The sequence below is a fragment of the Camelina sativa genome, chromosome 18 (assembly GCF_030686135.1).
Source record: "Camelina sativa cultivar CO46 ecotype springtype chromosome 18, ASM3068613v1".
Classification (NCBI taxonomy): domain Eukaryota; kingdom Viridiplantae; phylum Streptophyta; class Magnoliopsida; order Brassicales; family Brassicaceae; genus Camelina; species Camelina sativa.
In genome coordinates, this window is record NC_141897.1 from 6,473,556 (window position 1) to 6,486,955 (window position 13,400).

General features: G+C 38.4%; 1 non-coding gene across 1 annotated transcript; it reads right to left on the bottom strand.

The window, feature by feature from the left end:
• Positions 1 to 412: 412 nt before the first annotated feature.
• LOC147921612 (small nucleolar RNA R71) lies at positions 413 to 522 on the bottom strand. The gene has a single exon (XR_015589929.1). It is a non-coding gene; the product is annotated as a small nucleolar RNA R71 (small nucleolar RNA).
• Between the last annotated feature and the right edge of the window lie 12,878 nt (positions 523 to 13,400).

The following is a 13,400-nucleotide window of genomic DNA, read 5'->3' on the forward strand; positions in this document are numbered from 1 at the left end:
CCGAGAACATGATGATGTTCGTGAGCAGGATCAGCTAGATCCATTTGTTCAAACCATTGGTGAATATGATACCCCTTACCAACACATTCAAGACCGGTCCACGATTCAACCTACAAGACCGCCACAAAATCATTTTAAAATAAGCCCTCAAGTTATCACCTTGGTAAAGCAAAACCAATTTCATGGTTTTAGCACAGAGCACCCGATAGACCACATTGAACATTTCGAAGAAATATGTGGAGTAACTGCTACATACAAGGAGTCTCAGGAGTACTCGATGTGGAAACTTTTCCTGTTTTCCCTTGAAGATAAGGCAAGTAGATGGTTGAAGTATTTGCCTCCAGCATCGATCACAACTTGGGAGGAGTGTAAGGCCGCTTTTCTAAATCACTTTTACACCAGATCTCGCTCAAACCTCTTGAGAAGTAAGATACAAGCATTTAGACAAGGAAAAACTGAATCATTTAGTGAAGCTTGGGAGCGCTTCAGAGCGTATGAGAGGGACTGCCCTCATCATGGCTTTACAGATGGCGGCTTGATGAACAAATTTTGTGAAGGAGTTGACCCTAATAACCAGTTATCTCTCGATGTAGCAAGTAATGGTAATTTCGCTACAAAGACGATTGAGGATGCTTGGATTCTAATTTGCAATCTAGCTGAGAGCGACGACAAATCCTGCTCGACCCCCTCGGACATGGAGGAAGATTCTAATCAAGCCTCGGATATTAGAGAGCTTAAAGAAACAATGAGTTTGATCGTCAAGCATATTCAAAAAGGAGACGACACATTCAAAGATGAGGAAGAATTTTGTGATGAAGAAGAAGAGTTGAATTACATTGGAGCTAGAAGCAACTACCAAGGGAGCTTTTATAACCAAAACATCAAAGATCAAGGACGTCAATTCAACCGAGGAAGTTTCCGACAAAGAGCTACATTTACCGACTTTCAAGGTTTTCAAAGACGATTTCCTAATCCAACCACGAGAGATCAAAGCCCTGACTTGAGAGATTGGATGCTACAAATTGAGGCCAACGTACAAGCTCTTACAGAAGACATACATTTGAAGATGAGCGACATGTATAAGGATCTGAACGACAAGATGACATCCCTTACGATCAAGGTCAGTGACCTCGAGAAGCAGAATAAGGAAAACGTTTTTATTCTTGAGAATACAAGGAGCCCATTTTGGAGACCAATGAGCGAGTGCTTAACTTAGCAAACTTAAAAGATATAACGTTGAGGAGCGGAACAGCCTACAAAGAGCCAGAATATCCGGAGGGATACTTGGAGAAAGATCAAACACCAGAAGTTATCCCCGTCGAAGAAGAAGAAGGAACCATGGGGGAGAAGGAAAGAGAAGAGCTTATCCACGAGGAGCTCACGAAGGACACTCCACCTCTCTTTCCAACTCCGACGCACATTTATCAACCCAAGGTACCATATCCAACTAAGGTTTCTAAGAAAGAAAAAAGAGAGCCAAACTTAAGGAGCTTGTCGGGCAACTATCGGTAAGGCTACCTTTTGTTGAAGCTTGTGCAATGATTCCCCCTCTAAGGAAGTACATGAAGAGTATTTTGACAAATAACATCAGTCTAGAAGATGGATTCATGGTGATTACGCAAGAGTGCAGTGCAATTCTACAAAATAGCATTCCTCAAAATCGAGGAGATCCAGGCAGTTTTGTTTTATCATGCAGGATTAAAGACAAAGTTTTTAAATGCTCTCTTTGCGATTTAGGATCAAGTATCAATATGATTCCACGTTCAGTTGCCAAACGCTTGGGATACCATTTTTTCAAGCCTACAAAGATCTCACTAATCCTTGCGGACAGATCAGTTCGACACCCTGTCGGGATTCTAGTTGATGTACCGATTGTTATTGGAGATTGCCAAATGCCAACAGATTTTGTGATCTTAGAGCTTGAGAAGGAGCCTAAAGATCCTTTGATACTCGGCCATCCTTTCATTTCCACAGCTGGAGCCATCATTGATGTTCCCAATGGAAAGATCGACCTAAACCTTGGAGGCTATGTTATGAAGTTTAACATGAATGAATCATTGAAGCTATCGATTTTGGAAAATTTAGATAAACCGATCTTCACCATCAACGATTTAGAAGAAGATACTGGTGGAGTGTGTGAGGATATATCCCTAGAAGACCCCTGGAGATAGCATTGACTACAGCTCAAGAGGAGTACATTTTTCAAAAAGAAGAAGTAAACAAATGCACAAAGATTCTTGACTCCGCTGAAACTTATGAGAATATTGTTGCATATCTTGATCTCGATGAAGAGAACGACGCTCCGACACAGCCTAAAAACACACCAGCCGCTGTAGCAGATCCATGGAGTGAATTGAGAGCCCCCAAAGCCGAGCTCAAGAAGCTCCCCGCTTTTCTCAAGTACGCTTTCCTTGGAACTAATTCTACTTACCCTGTTATTATTAACTCGGGTTTGAATAATGTTGAGACAGCCATGCTTCTCACCGAGCTGAGGAAGCATAGAAAATCACTAGGTTATTCAATTGAAGACATTCCAGGAATATCTCCCGACCTTTGTATGCATAGGATCCATTTGGAAGAAGGATCCAAAAATTCCATTGAGCATCAAAAAAGATTGAACCCAAATCTTAAAGAAGTTTTCAAAAAGGAAATAATGAAGCTTTTAGATGCAGGAGTTATATATTCTATTTCAGATAGTGCATGGGTGAGTCTAGTCCACGTGGTCCCCAAGAAAGGAGGTGTCACCGTCATTAAAACCGAGACCGACGAGCTGATTGCAACAAGGACGATAACCGGCCACCACATGTGTTTTCTAGATGGCTATTCAGGTTTCTTCCAGATTCCAATTCATCCGAATGATCAAGAGAAGACGAAATTCACCTGTCCCTACGGAAATTTTGCCTATCGAAGAATGCCCTTTGGTCTATGCATTGCTCTAGCCACTTTCCAACGCTGTATAATGTCCATCTTCACGGAATACATTGAAGATTTCATGGAAGTCTTCATGGACGATTTTTCAATCTACGGTTCATCATTCAAAGCATGTTTAGCCAATCTTAGAAAAGTTCTTCAAAGATGTGAGGAAAAACATCTAGTTCTTAATTGGGAGAAATGCCACTTTATGGTGAGAGACGGCATAGTTCTCGGTTATAGAGTGTCCGAGAAGGGAATTGAAGTTAATAAAGCAAAGATAGAAGTCATGATGAATCTGCAACCGCCGAAGAACGTTAAAGGAATAAGGAGTTTCCTTGGACATGCCGGGTTTTATAGACATTTTATTCAAGACTTCTCCAAAACCGCAAGACCGCGTACACGCCTACTTTGCAAAGATGTGGATTTTGAGTTTGACAAAGATTGCCTAGCCGCATTCCACAAGATTAAAGACGCACTAGTTTCAGCCCCGGTTGTGCAACCACCAGATTGGGAGTTACCCTTTGAAATCATGTGTGATGCTAGTGATTATGAAGTTAGAGCCGTACTAGGACAGAGAATAGATAAGAAGCTGAATGTTATTTATTATTCTAGCCGAACCCTGGATGAAGCACAATGCAACTATGCAACTATGGAGAAAGAGCTTTTAGCTATTGTGTTTGCTTTTGAGAAGTTTTGATCATACCTTGTAGGATCAAAGGTAATTGTTCACACCGACCATGCAGCTATTAGATATCTAATGTCTAAGAAAGACGCCAAGCTGCGTCTCATAAGGTGGATTCTCTTGCTACAAGAGTTTGATATTGAAGTGAGAGATAAAAAAGGAGCAGAATATGGAGTCGCCGACCACCTTTCGCGAATGAGAGTGGAGGAACCTACACCTCTAGATGATAGTTTACCCAAAGAAAATGTCTACGTCATTGAAGCTGTCCCCATGGGTAACAGGCCAGCACCACCGCAAGCACAACGTCCACAAGCTTATGAAATACCTTGGTTCAGACATTATGCCAATTATTTAGCAACCGACATTGAGCCACCATAATTCTATGGCTATAGGAAAAAGAAGTTTTTGCGAGAAGTAAAGATATACTATTGGGATGAACCCTATCTCTACAAGAAGTGTTCCGATGGTTTATTTCCGAAGAAGAAGGCGAAGGAGTTATATTTGGATGCCATGGCTCCTATTATGCAGGTCATTTCACAACCTTTAAAACTATTTCTAAGATTTTGCAAGCAGGTTTTTGGTGGACAACCATGTTTCAAGACGCCCAAAGTTTCATTAAAAGATGTGACGCTTGCCAGAGAATGGGCAATATTAGTAAGAGGAATGAGATGCCCCAAAATTTCATACTTGAAGTCAAAGTCTTTGATGTATGGGGGATTGATTTCATGGGACCTTTCCCTACCTCTAACGGCTACGAATACATTCTTGTTGCTGTTGATTATCTTTCTAAATTGGTGGAAGCTATAGCAAGTGCCACAAATGACTCGAGCGTGGTGGTCAAGATGTTCAAAACCATTATATTTCCGAGATTCGGAGTACCAAGAGTGGTGATAAGTGACAGAGGTAAGCATTTCATAAATCGAAACCTTGCTAACCTTTTCAGGAAGAATGGAGTTCTCCACAAAGTCGCATGTCCTCATCATCCACAAATGAGCGGCCAAGTAGAAATTTCAAACAGAGAAATCAAGTCTATCTTACAAAAGACTACGTCAAAATCAAGGAAAGATTGGTCCACCAAACTGGATGATGCTCTATGGGCCTACATAACCGCTTTCAAGACCCCGTTATGTACCACACCTTTTCATATTGTCTATGGAAAAGCTTGCCACCTACCTGTTGAACTGGAGTACAAGGCAACATGGGCAGTAAAGGAGTTAAACTATGACATAAAAAGCGCAGCCAAGAGACAATTGATTCAATTAAACGAGTTGGACGAGATCCGCCACAACTCCTATGAAAATGCAATGATTTACAAGGAGAGGACTAAAGCATACCACGACAAGAAGATCATACCCAAATCATTCGCCCCAAATGATCAGGTTTTACTTTTCAATTCTCGACTTAAACTTTTTCCAGGAAAGTTACGTTCTCGGTGGTCTGGACCGTTTAAAATAAAGGAAGACAAACCATATGGAGTCGTCATTCTTCTCAACGATAGAGGAGAGCCGTTTACCATAAATGGACAGCGTCTAAAGCCCTATCTAGCCGAAATTGGCAAGGAAGAAAGTGCATCAATCAGTCTAATCGATGCTCCTCAGGCCTAACAAAGGCACCAAACGTCGTACCAACGACGTTAAACAAGTGCGCTACTTGGGAGGCAACCCATGTCTAGTAAGTTTTTATTTTTAGGATTTAATTTCTTTTACTTTTTATATTTTTGCATTTTAGTTTCAGGTTTTCATAAAAAAAAACAAAATAGAAAAATAGAAAACAGAAAAGCCAAAAAGAAGGAAGAAGAAGGACCATGGATTGGCAATGCACACTATGACTAGTGGCAAGTACCACCTACTGACCGGCCATGTTCAACATGTCCGAAGCAAGATGAAGGTGACAGATCAATCACAATCCTCATGTGATCGATGTCGAGAGTCCCCACTAGATGTACCATCCGATTCCATGTACCGCGTACCACAACCACCGTACCAGCTGCTATGTCCGCGGCCATTCATCCGTGTACCGTGAGACAAATCCGAACCACCACCGTCCTCACCACCTACCATCACCATTCTTTTATTTAGGTATATTTTCCTTATTTTTATTTTATCATTATTATTAATGGTTTTAGGTTTTTGTTTCACGGAGGATGCATTTAGAGATATATCAAATAGAATTCGAATGAACTTAGCATAGTTCAAACTCGATGTCAAGCAACCAAAGGAAGTACAACCGGTTAGTCACCACATTTTCCTTACCACAACCGTATTCTAAGACAATTTTTGGGCAACCATTGAACGTCTAAGAGACAACCATCATTCCATCAAGATGACATTGTTCTTAAACCCTACACTTTTCCTTATGATTTTTAATCCTCAACTCTTTCTTTTTTCCCACCGAGGACGGTGTGATTTAAATCTGGGGGGAAGGAATTTCCATCCTATACTAATGCTACTTTCTATTTTGTTGACTTGAGACCTTTTTCCACTTTTTACATCAATAATTTTGACGTTTTTATCGAATCACATTTTTTTTATTGAGTCAAAACTAGTAGGGGATTATGACCTTATTCTAACGGTTTATTTGCTTTGAATTAACACTCTTATGACTCTTGATTATGCTTGACAACAGAACCGAAGTTTGGAAAGACTGTGAGCTGACTCAACAATCCCCAAGTCCCTATTCGATGGATATTCAGATGATCTAACATTATATCTTACTTTTATAGGACCAAAACCGGACCTAATTATCAAGCCGAGGGAATTGGTATACATTGGACTAGATCTCTACATTCAAGCCACACAAGACATTGCACTTCTTCAAAAGTATGTTCCCCTCTCTCTTCCCTTCAATACTCTAGAACAAAAAAAAAAAAAAAAAAAAAAAAAAGAGAAAGAATAAAAGGTGAGATGATTTTGATGAGTTTAGAGGAGTAGGTAAATTACCTGTGACCTCATTATTCTACTCTTGAGTCAAATGATCACACAAAGCTAGGAGACGAGGGATAGGTAAATTACCGATAACCCCAGTATCCGCCTACACCTTTGATTTAAGCAAAATCTAAATCTGGGGGAGTTGATAACATCATTATTTTACCCATATTAGCTATAGTTTTCATATGCATTTAGGACTAGTTTGATGAGATTTCAGGTATAAAAGCTCTATTATCAAGTATTTCAGGTTTCAAGAAGGTTTTACAGGTTTTATAGCAAAAAGCACCAAAAAACAAGGAAAATACATTTCAAGATAGATTCAGAGCTTTACAGTACGGGCCACCTTTGAAGATCTTACCAAGACGTGTTATAAACCAACGTGAAGAGAAGCATCTAGCCGATGGGCTTTTATCCAAAGCCTGACCAGAGACCTTCACCACCGCCCAGTCCAAGCCTCCTCCACGGTCCAGAAGCCTCTTTCGTCGCCCTTTGTCCTGCACTTAAGAAGAAAAGACGTTTCTACCCTTACAAACTCTAATTCAAGACAAAATCCTATAAATACTCTTAAAGACCTAGGGTTTCAAGTGTGCATCTTCTACAGCTCTTGGAGCAGCCCTAGCCACGACCAGAGAAGCAGACGCAACCTCTTGTCCCTCTTTCGTTTTTGATGATACACTTTATAATATCAATGTCGTTTCTTTGCATCATGAGCGAGTAGTTTACTTGTTGCATATTAGGGTTTCAAAGGGGATTCATGTTATCGTTTGTTTAAGGGTGTTTAGATATGGTTTAGTTCATCTTAGATCTTTGATCTAGGTTTATTCTTAATGCATATTGCTTGATTAGCTATCTAGTGATTGATCATAGGCGTTTTACACATCACAAGTGTTGTAAACTCGCTCGCAATAGCCTAGAAAAATATCATGCTATAACCTGCATCAGTTGAGTTATAGAACTTTACGGATTAGAATCGGACTTGCTTAAATTGCTAGGATATATGCGTCGTTGCCTGCGAAAAATGTGTAACGGAGTATATAGACTTTAGATAGGTGATTTTCCACTAGTTCATCTCCCGTTCTTTCGTGTTTCGTAGTTCATGAACGTTTAACCATTGAACTTCCATATCTATTCCCTTTAGGCTTAGACCGGTGCTTGATACCCTGAGAACTCCCTATAGCCCAACATGCCATCCATTTATATTTTCTTAGTTTATTCACAATTAGTTATTGTTTTCTTTAGTGACAAACCAAACAAAAACCCCTATTTTATTATTGTCTTAGCGATTGTCCTCTCTAAGCAAATTCTTAACGTGATTTATTTGTCTCTGTGGGATCGATCCGTAAATACTACTACCGATCAACTGTGCACTTGCAGTATTTGTGTGGTCTTTTGAGGTAAAAGATTGAAGTGAAATTCCACACACATTAGAGCTGATGAATACTACAGTCGTAGTGGGAACTCATCTCAAGGAGGCCAAAGGAGACATAGACATGTGCGAGAAGGCAGACAAAGAAACGATGACGACATTGGAGGAATGATGTTTAAAATTCCACCATTCATTGGGAAGAACTATCCAGATGTCTACTTGGAGTGGGAGAAGAAGGTAGAACAAGTTTTCAATTTTTAGCACTATTCTGAGATCAATAAGGTGCGAATGGCGTCTGTTTTGTTTAGTGAGTATGCGCTTAGCTGGTGGGATCAGTTGGTGACTTCACGAATACGTAATGGCGAATATCCGATTGAGACTTGGGCTGATATGAAGGCTATCATGAGGAGAAGGTTTGTTCCCGGCCATTACCATCGCGATCTGCATCAAAAGCTAAGGAGACTGACTCAGGGAAGTCGAAGTGTGGAGGATTACTATTAAGAAATGGAGATTCTTTTGATAAGAGCTGATGTGGTTGAGGACCGAGAAGCAACTATGGCTAGATTCATGAATGGGTTGAACCGAGATGTCCAGGATAGGCTTGAGATGGAGCATTATGTGGAGATTGAAGAGATGTTACATAAAGCAATCTTGGTGGAAAAGCAACTCAAGAGAAGAAGTTCTACGCGGATAACTTATGGTGCTGGTTCATCTAACCCAAAACCAAGTTACCAGAAGGAAGAAAAGTCAGCTGCTCTTCCAAAGGTTGAAGCGAAACCATTTGCTGCCAATCAAGTTACCAAGGAAAAAGCTGAGGCTACCAGAACCTGAGCTCGTGATGTGACGTGTTATAAGTGTCATGGGAGAGGACACTATGCACATGAGTGCTCCAACAGAAGAACCATGATTCTCTTGTAGAATGGAGAGTTCGAATCAGAAAATGAAGAGGTGGTTTCTGATTCAATAGAAGAGCTTGAAGAAATTCCAGCAAAAGGCGAGATATTGGTGGCAAGGAGGTCACTTAGTGTTCAAACTGCGATTATGAACATGAGCAAAGGGAGAATCTATTTCATACAAGGTGTCATATCCGAGATAAGGTGTGCTGTTTCATAATTGATGGCGGGAATTGTACTAATGTGGCGAGTGAAACAATGGTTAAGAAGGTTGGGCTGACTACGAAGAAGCACCCAAAGCCATATAAGCTACAATGGCTTAATGATGATGGTTAGATGAAGGTTAGTATCAAAGTAAATGTTTCTATTGTCATTGGGAAATATGAGGATGAGGTTTTGTGCGATGTTCTACCTATGGAGGCTAGTCATATTCTTCTAGGAAGACCATGGCAATCTGACCGGAGAACAAGCCATGATAGTTTCACCAACCGTTATTCTTTTGAGTTTAAAGGCAAGAAAATCATCTTAGTTCCATTGACACCTCATGAAGTTTATCAAGATCAGTTGATTCTGAAGCAAATGAAAGAAACAAACACCATGAGCGACCCCACAAACACAATTCACCAAAAAGAGAGCGAGAGTTTGAGAAAAACCAAGTCAAAGGCTTGTGAGAGAAAACCCGTGAGGCATTCAAATTTCTTTGTGAGAAAAGGAGAGGTTAAGAGAGCTTTATTTTCAAAACAACATTTGATTATGTTTTTTTACAAAGAAACTCTCATTAGTTTTTCTGACCTTGCACGAATTGCATGGTTCTTGTGTCTTTTCTAAGATAGATCTCAAAAGTGGATATCACCAAATACACATGAAAGAGGGTGATGAATGGAAAACTGCTTTTAAAACTAAGCATGGGTTGTATGAGTGGTTGGTTATGCCTTTTGGGCTAACAAATGCACCCAACACTTTTATGAGATTAATGAACCATGTTTTGAGAAAATTCATTGGAATCTTTGTTGTAGTTTACTTTGATGATATCTTAGTCTATAGCAAGAATATGGTAGAACATGTTCAGCATCTAGAAGTGGTTCTTACATCTCTTAGAGAGGAGAAGTTGTTTGCCAATCTTAAGAAAAACACTTTTTGTACCGATAACCTTTTCTTTCTAGGTTTTGTTGTCAGTGCAGATAGCATTAAGGTTGATGAGGAGAAAGTTAAAGCTATAAGAGACTGGCCAAGTCCTAAGACCGTTTGAGAAGTAAGGAGCTTTCATGGACAAGCTGGATTCTATAGGTGCTTTGTGAAGGACTTTAGCACTATAGCTTCACCACTTACAGAAGTCATCAAGAAGGATGTTGGATTCAAATGGGAGAAAGCACAAGAAGAAGCATTCCAAGCCTTGAAAGAGAAGCTTACAAACGCCCCACTCTTAACTTTTCCTAATTTCCTTAAAACCTTTGAAATTGAGTGTGATGCTTTTGGTGTAGGTATTGGAGCTGTGTTGATGCAAGACAAGAAACCCATTGCATATTTTAGTGAGAAGCTTAGAGGAGCGACCTTGAACTATCCAACATACGACACGGAGATGTACGCGTTGGTTCGAGCGCTGCAAACATGGCAACACTACCAATGGCCCAAAGAGTTTGTGATTCACACTGATCATGAGTCCCTCAAACATTTGAAGGGTCAGCAAAAGCTCAACAAACGGCAAACCAACTCAAAGGTGCCAAATCCTTGGGAGGATCACATCATGTTCTAAAATGCGGCCTACGCGGATGCCTAGGCGGCGGTTATACGGTGACTGAGCGTCTTGAATTTTATCTATGCGGTAGTTTAGGCAGGTTTAAATAATTTGGACGCTTATTAGCGTTTAGGCGGACATTATGCGGTCTAGGCGGACGCCTGTACGGATTTTAGGCGGTATGTTGATCAAAATAGTAAACGATGCTGTAATTAAATATTTTTTAAAATACTATTTTTGTTTCAAATAAATATTATAATTAGCCTCTAAAGTCTAAACTTATGAAATTTAATTTGGTTCCAAAGTAAGTATAAACTTGCATTTTTTCAATTTTACAAGTTTTTGAATAGATTATGTTTTTTTATTTAAAATGTGAGATTATTCTATATTCTAATCTATTTTTGATAAAGAGTTTATTGAATTTAATATTTAATACTATATTTTTGTTTTGTCTTTTTCTAAAATTAAAGTGTATAAGTTTTCATCCTATATATATATATGAAAATATTATTTTTATTTAAATATACGGTAAAACCTCTATAAATTAATAATGTTGGGACCAAGATATTTTATTAATGTATAGTGATATTAATTTATAGGTATATTTTTACTTGTTTAATTTTTTAAAATTATGAATTGAGACAATTTTTGCAAAATAAGTTTATGAAATTACAAAAATTATAGAAAAATTTTAACAATAAATTACAAATATTATAAATTAAAGAATATTGTAAATTTTATGGTATTGGAATTGAGTTTAAAATAATTAAAAAATATTATTGAAAATAAATTACAAATATTATAGACAAATTCACTTATACACATGACATAAATATTCAAATTTATGAATAAGAATATCAATTATCGTATTTTAATAGTCTATCAAACTATCAAAATGTAAATGATGCATATTTAGAAATTGAAAACTTTAAAAAGTTTTAGCTGTTTATGCAATGTTATAGAATATTTTATATCATTATAGTTTGAATATACAATATAACAATTGTTTTATAGATATGAGGTTTAAGAGAAACATACTTTACTATATCAATATATATATATATATGTGTAAATTTACATGATTATTAATTTATGATATTATTGAGACTATATTTTACATGGGGATTTCAAAAAAAATATTATCTTATTATCTTATCGAATTTTGTTACTTTTTATATTGTCCCGACTTGGAACTAGCAAAATTTATTAATTTATAGTGTTTATTAATTTATAGAGGTTTTATTTTATATTCATATATCTAAAATATATAATCCGCCTATACCCCGCTTAGGCACCCGCATATACGGCTACGCGCTAGGCGTTGTCCACCGCGTAGCAAACGCATAACGCATTTTAGAACGATGAAAAGGAGAAAAGATAAAAAAAAAGAAAAAATTAAAGTTAAGAAGGTCGAAACAATGAATATTGTTTGTCTACGTTATATATCGCTCTCTCCCCGTGAATTCTCTTCTTCCACCGATGTTGTTGTCAAAGTAGTGAGATTTTGATTAAGCTAGTTCTCTTCGTTCCTCATACCTGGATCTTCTCTTCTTGTTCAAATTGTTGCTTTGATAGTTGTTCTAAACGTTAAAACCCTAATTTCGATGGAGACTCCGCAATTTCCAGATATGGTGAAACACTGCACCGTCGATATTTCCAAGCAGATCGATTTCTTGCCGTTCACATGCAGGCCCGGCCTTGTACACATTTCTATGATACATAGGTATCGGGCCTCAATTTTCTGAAGTCCATTCTGTAAGGATTTTTCGCTTGTTTTCTTAATTATAAGGTTTCAATTTAAGAGTTAGTTTCTTTTAAAAGGCCTCATTTTTTAAATTTATTTTCAGTTGAGGACTCATTTTAAAAATTGCTTTGAGTTGAAGCCCAATTAAAAAAATTGCATTGGACTTACTGAGAAAAAAAAATTTTAAAAAAATATTATCAGGCCTCATTTTAAAAGTACAATTTGTTTTGGTATTAGGCTTCCAATGTTGCTGGACCGGCACTGTTCACATGTGATCACTGCCTCTAGGTCTCTTTCTTTTTATTTTTCCCTTTGCTTCTCCGATTTGTTGCATGGTTTTTCTAAGTAGAGAGGAACAATGTGATTTCTAATCAATCAATATAGGGAGGAATAATATTATCTGGCTTTTTGAAACTCTTTTTTGCAGGTGCTTTGTCTGGATCATCATAGCCTATGAAACACGATTGTCCAAAAGGAAACAGAGGAGATGTCACTGTGGTTATTTGTCCGTTTTGTGCTACAGCAGTTCGGTTAAACCCTGACGAAGTTCCAAACGTGGCTTGGGAGGAACATGTTAATTCAGTTTGTGATTACTCAAACGACGAAAAAGCTGTTAAGAAGAAGAAGATATGCCCTGTTCCAAGGTGCGGAGAAGTCTTGACTGTTGAATTAGAGTTTGATATGGGCTTCCAACTCAAAACCAATTGGCAATAAGTGGAAAGGCCCTAACCCTTTATATATTACTCAAGTCCCTTTACATCTATCAGATGTGGGATCTCCACACGCCCCCTCGAGATGATGGCTTTTCTAGCCATTAATCTTGACAGAATCCATCACTCCCCCTCGAGATAATGCTCTCTTTTTTAGCTATCTCGATGGAATTGGACTTTCTTTTGGGCCATCAATTAATGGGGTGGTCGGGCCTCTATCCCGGCCGGAATAGTTAACGGGCCAGTGTGTGTAGCCTCTGATACCATATTAAATTCGGATTTTACTGTGGGATTCCAACTCAAAACCAATTGGCTATGACACTACAAGAAAACAAGTCATTTTCGACCCCCAAAAGAGTCTTAAAAGGGTCACAAAACAGTTATTTGCGACTATTGCGAAACTACCCAAGTTGGTCGCAAAATATCATGG